The sequence below is a fragment of the Carassius carassius genome, unplaced genomic scaffold (assembly GCF_963082965.1).
Source record: "Carassius carassius unplaced genomic scaffold, fCarCar2.1 SCAFFOLD_222, whole genome shotgun sequence".
Taxonomy (NCBI): domain Eukaryota; kingdom Metazoa; phylum Chordata; class Actinopteri; order Cypriniformes; family Cyprinidae; genus Carassius; species Carassius carassius.
The window spans coordinates 1-6,587 of NW_026775082.1; the positions used below are offsets into that span (position 1 = coordinate 1).

At 35.6% G+C, this 6,587-nt stretch overlaps 1 long non-coding RNA gene across 1 annotated transcript; it reads left to right on the plus strand.

Annotated features, from left to right (window-relative positions):
* Positions 1-1,740: 1,740 nt before the first annotated feature.
* On the plus strand, positions 1,741-5,316 carry LOC132134794 (uncharacterized). Its single transcript, XR_009429775.1, has 4 exons — positions 1,741-1,956; positions 2,130-2,655; positions 4,254-4,282; positions 4,585-5,316. It is a non-coding gene; the product is annotated as an uncharacterized LOC132134794 (long non-coding RNA).
* The last annotated feature ends 1,271 nt before the right edge of the window (positions 5,317-6,587 follow it).

Below are 6,587 nucleotides of genomic sequence, written 5' to 3' on the forward strand. Positions count from 1 at the left end.
TCTCTGACTCTCTCTCTCTCTCTCTGTGTGTGTTTCTCTCTCTCTCTCTCTCTCTCTCACTCTCTCACTCTCTCTCTCTCTCTCTCTCTCTCTCTCTCTCTCTCTCTCTCTCTGTCTCTCTCTCTCTCTCTCTCTCTCTCTCTCTCTAACTCATGCTGGGAGGTGGGGATAGTGTGGTGGTTGTGTAGTTATTGGTGGAGATTGGAATTGCACTATTAATTTTACTATAGATCGTAATACAGAGGAACCTCATATACAGTCCTCAAGTGCATTGTAAAAACTTAATAAAGATTTCCAGCTTTTGGATATGTGGAGAATTAAACACCCAAATGAGAGACAGTATACATGGATTAAGGCTTTTAATAATCGAGTAAGTGCTGCCCGACTTGATAGATTCTATGTATCAAAATCTTTTAACAGTAGAGTAATTGAGTGTTGCATTTGTCCTGTGGGTTTTTCTGATCATCATTTAGTTATTATGACAATGAACATGTCAAATGCACCTAGAAGATCTGCGTACTGGCATTTTAATGTAAACTTGCTGCAGGATGCTGCATTTGTGAAAATTTTGTTTTCTTTTGGATGATTGGAAAAAAGGTTTCTTTTGAAAACTTGAAACAATGGTGTAGGCAAGATTCAAATAAAACATTTCTGTCAGCAGTTTACAGCCAACTGTAGTAGTAGAATAAAGAATGTGATCGAAACACTTGAAAAGCAAATGAATTTAATGTAATTGCAGTTGGTTAATGCACACAATTCTATATTGTACAATGATTTGCAAACAAAAAAGAGAGAGCTTAGTCTAGTCTTACATGAGAAAGATAAAGGAGCCTTGATAAGGTCCCGTTTCATGTCATTAGCAGAAATGGATGCCCCAACTTCTTTCTTCTTCAACCTGGAATATAAGGCGGCTCAACAAAAACAAATGCCATGTCTGAAACTCCCTGATGGAAGGATAACGTCTAAGACTGTAGAAATGAGAAACCATGCTGTGTATTTTTATTCAAGCCTTAATGCTGCAGAGAACTGTGAAAATAGTGACTGTATGACACAACTTCTTCAGGGTCTTCCTCAGCTGGACTCTGGCTCTAAAACTGTCCTGGATGCTGGCATAACATTTGAGGAAGTTACTGCTGCTGTGCGACAACTTAATTCAGGACGATCCCCTGGATTAGATGGACTGCCAGCAGACTTTTATAAAAGTTTTTGGGACTTCATCGGACACGACTATTTTGAGGTTTTATGTGAATCTATAAGAGAAGGTGTTTTACCAACTTCCTGTCAATATGCGGTCTTATCACTGTTACCAAAGAAGGGGGATTTAGCCCTTTTAAAGAACTGGCGTCCTGTTGCCCTTCTTACAACAGAATATAAAATATTCTCAAAATGTCTGGAAATAGATTAAAAAATGTTTTAGGTTTGATTGTACACAAGGATCAGTCATATAGCCTACAACAAAAATCTTATGCATTGCAATCCTTTCATTTTTAATATTCAGCATGTTTGTGTGCTGCTGTGCGTGTACGCTCTTTAAATAACAAAGAAAAAACATTGCGCCAGACTTTAGACCAGGTTTGAGCTGGTCTATGGCGCAGTCTATTTTCAGCTCCTTAAAATAGCAATGCGCAAGCAATGTGCCAGATCACACCCCTTTTTTAGACCAGCACGCCCATGGGTGCAAAAATGAGTGCAAATGCATTTGCTTATTAAACGACGTGGTGCTGGATGGGAAATTGCGAATGGTGCCGGACTGAAACTAGCAAACACACTTGCGCTGCGCCTTGCGTCGCATTGTGCCGTTTGAATGATATGGCCCTATTCTGTCTTTTATAATACAAGCTACATATTCCAACTCAAGCCTCAGTTTTTGTCTTTTTCTCTCCTCAGTACATTACTGCAGGCTCACTCTGCATTGCTGCAGAAAATAACATTAATTCACCGTCCGGTTTGTGTTTGGTACGTACACATCCACTGGTGCTTGGACCATGATTATTTTTACATTTTGTTTATTTATATCAAGTAGTGTACTTTTTAAACCACATTCCATATACTTTTCTAAATTAACATGTTAACACAATGTTTGAATGTTGATTGGTTTTATGTTGTTGTTGTTTTCTTTCTGCCTACAGATGAATGCTTCACTTGGGATGAACATTTTCAGTACTTTAACTGCAGGCATCACCATAACTTTTATTTCACTGGATTTGGTTATAGTCCCATACACTTACCGCAGCAATACAAACTGTTATCAATTAGAGAGAATGTATTTGGTATGTCATCTACTTTTATATTCACATTTATTTAGTAATTGCTATAAGATCACTGTGTTGTCAGTACACAAGTTGTTGTTTTTTTGCCCCATGATTTACTTAACCTCAATCCATCCTAGGTGTATATGACTTTATGATAAATATATTACATTACCATATAAACTTCAAGGAAGGTCGATTCTGGACTTTTGAGCCTTCAGTGTACTAGTGTGAGTAGTAATTATAATTTATTTAGTTACTTTCATTTGTGTTAATGTTGATATTTCTCTCTCAGACTCTTTATATGGGAATCAGAGGCATATTGATGTTACTGGCCGTGCTTGAGTTTATCATCTCCATCTGTCTGTCAGCATTTGCCTGTAAAACCTGCTGTAGTCCTCCTCAAGTGAGTAATGAACCAAATCAGGGGTTCCCAAACCTCAGGCTTTTACAACTGCTTTAAACTTTCAGGCTAGGCTTTCTCAAGCCAACCTCAAGTTTGTCTTGACAAACTTTATCATCTAGTCTCATTTAATGCCTCTTTTGGAAATGCGGATGTTTTCAAAAGTAGGTTTTGTCAGATTTAGTTCCTGTTAACACACACTAACTGAAATATGTTCTAAAAACCTTTTTTTTGTAACATTACCGTCAAGTATTGAAAACATTACTTGTCTAAATGTTCGAAAAGATCAGTTTAAAAAAAAACGTTGTTATATCAAAATCAAAGGAACATTCTATTTTATTATTTTAACAAAAATTATAGAACGTTTTTAAACTTTTGAATGTTACTCTGAAAAAAAAATCAAAAAAATGTGAACATTCACTTAAAATGTTTCAGGGCAAAACATTCCATGAATTCTGTGTAAATAACGTTTTGAGAACATTAAAGACCAGAAAACTATAAATGAACATTTTATTAACATTACTGTTTCTTCATAACTTTGAGAGAACATTACAAGAACATTTATATTTATATTGTCTTTAATATACAACTAGTTTCAGCTGATTAACTCCAATGTCCGGATAGGAGGTTTGACAAATTTAAACCATAGATAATTAAACAGACACACATAAGAACATAACTATTTGAAAATGTTCACTGTATTTTTAAGGCCCTCAGAAATAAACACAACCCACAAACACACATTAAAACCTCTTTAGTCAGTCAGATAAACATGCTTTGTTGATGTTTATTACCTCTTTTTCAGATTAATCTTATCATCTCTGAAAATGGCCTCATAATTAAGTTAAAAGACAGAATGAAGGAATTAGATAAGAGGAAAAAGAGGAACAGAAAGCAATCGTTGTTGACTAATGCTGAAGGACAAACACCACAGACTTGAGCAAGAGTCTTCTGAGAAATGTCACTTCTCAAATTTTCTGTCCTCTTGGTTTTTTTTTCAGATACGAGAAGTGGATGTTAATCAGGTATTGTGCTGTTCTTGTGCTCTATTGTGATGAGAAGGGATGGGTATTGTTTACATTTTATTGATACCGATTATCACCCAAAAATGAGAATTGTGTCAGTATTTACTCACTCTTAAATTGTTCTAAACCTGAATGAATTTCTTCTTCTGTTGAACATAATAAGTTATTTTGAAGAATGTGGGAAACTAAACAGTTGCTGGTCCCCAGTGACTTTAATATAGTTTTTTTCCTACAATAAAAGTCAGTGGGTACCAGCAACTGTTTGCTTACCCACATTCTTCAAAATATATTATTTTGTGTTCACCACAAGAATAAATACAAATGAATACAGGTTTGGTACAACATGACTGAGTAAATAATGAAAGAATTGTAATTATTGGGTGAACTATCCCTTTAATGACAAGAGGCAGTATGTTTAGTACTGTCCCTTTAAGAGATGCATGCACCTTTTCTCTCTTGTCTGTTTACTTTCACTTTATACATAATTAACTGTGTTTATATGTAAACCTTGTGTTTTTGACAGTATTAGCAAAATCAGATGATAACTAATAACTACTGTCCTCTTGTGTTTTTCAGAAACGAGATGGGGATGTTTATCAGGTATTGTGCTGTTCTTGTGCTCTATTGTGATGAGTGAGTAACTGTTGCAGTGATTTCATATGCACTCTCAGAAATAAAGGTGCTTAAAAGTTTCTTCACAGAGAACCATAAAAGAACCATTTTTGGTTTGACAAAACATTCAGTCAAACCATCTCTTTCTTACCTTTTTATAATCTGAAGAACCTTTCGCCACAAAAAAAGTTTTTGTGTAACAGAAGGGTTCTTCAAATGTCAAATGTTCTTCAGGGAACTATTTAGACAAAAAAAGTTCTTCTATGGCATCGTAAAGCACCGTTATATTTAAGAGTGTGTCTGTGCTTCTTCAGGATCTGGGACGGCGAGACACGGACACCTACAACACCCTCTATCCCGGGAATTATTAGTTGCTGGCCTGAGAAACTCTCAAAACGTGCAGCTCATTCAGTCTTCATGCCCTTAAAACTGTATTTTTGTTTATGAGTACGTTTTAAAAGAGTTTTGTTGATCATGAGATTCTGCTTTATTGTCCTTGTTTACATGTGTCTTTGAGACAAACAACACAATTAATTTATAAAATACATGTGTAAGCCTCTTCATTTCAACATAAATTTATATTTTTCACTTGGACAGAATAAAAGTGTGTATAACACAAAATAAACCCAAATGAGCAACACCACAGTAAAAATATAATTATAAAAGCATATCACTAAAAATAGCCTACTATATAAACTAAACTAAATAAAACAACTAAACTGCAACCTAGCAAACACGGAATGTGCTCAGAACTTTGCCTAACGTTCTGGTGAACTTCTTTCAAAGTTATAAACATATGGTCTTCAAGTAACCTTAATAGAACATTGTTAATTCAACGTTAAATTGCTTTTAATATCTTTCTCAAGCACAGAAAGACTTATACATGGTTATGAAATGTTTGAGTTGGATGTTCATCAAACATTTTTAAAATGTTACTATTAGTTTTGGAACATTAAGAACATTTGAACATGTTCAAATGTAAGATTCCCATAATGTTTGGAAAATGCTAAAGATGCTCCCTTAAAGTTTGTGTAACATTTTGTTTTACATTTTTAAAAACTAGATGTTCAGAGAACATACATAACATTTTCCTAACTAGCAAAATTCTCTTAGAACATATTTATCAGCTGGTAAATGATTACAAGTAATTTATTTACACGATCAGCAATTTTTACCATGTGGTAAACAGCAGATGGCGCTATAAAACAACAACAAAAAAATACAGTACTGCATAAATGCATATTAAATTAACATAATATATATAAAATATATATCTTAGGGGCAGCTGTGGCCTAATTGTTAGAGACTTGGAATAGTTACTAGAAGGTCGCTGGTTCGAGTCTCAGTGCTAGCAGGAGTTCATTTCTCCCTGCTGTGTGTGTGCACTTGGATGGGTTAAATGCAGAGCACCAATTCTGAGTATGGGTTACCATACTTGGCAAATGTCATGACTTTCTAAAATACATAATTAACATGTACATACATATAAATTAAAAAGTGTAAAGATATTAATAATGATAATTTTGCTTTACTATAATGCAAATCTGTATATCTCTCTTCATTTGAATTTTAAATTTTTTTTACTTCTTTTGTTGGCGTGTTCATATACCATAGCTAAGTCAGGAATCTGATTTGTCCTGTTCATATCTACATTACAAAACACCAGTGTTTGGAATAACGGCATTTAAAAGAACGGCGTTAGGTAACAACGTTATTTTTTTCAGTAACGGTGTAATCTAACTAATTACTTTTCCCGTCGTTACAACGCCGTTAACATTACTGAACGTTAAATGCGGTGTGTTACTATGCATTGATTTAATAAACTATGCAATCCGAACGCACCCCTGGCTCACACAGCAAGTGAGCAAGTGGGTTAATAATGAGATAAGCGATTATGATTGGCTAAGGCAGAGTCATGTGTTTCATGGTAGCCGATCAGAGCCAGTGTTTTTACACACACGCGCCAGAGGCGCCAAACACACACACGCGCAACTGCTACACAGAGATTCGCAGCAGCAGAAATGCATTTTCAAGGTGAAGATAAAAACTACTTCAAATTCATTGTGGTCAAAGGCAAGAACATGCATGTAAGTGAAGTGACATTCAGCCAAGTATGGTGACCCATACTCAGAATTTGTGCTCTGCATTTAACCCATCCAAAATGCACACACACAGAGCAGTGAACACACACACACACTGTGAGCACACACCCGGAGCAGTGGGCAGCCATTTATGCTGCGGCGCCCGGGGAGCAGTTGGGGGTTCGATGCCTTGCTCAAGGGCACCTAAGTCGTGGTA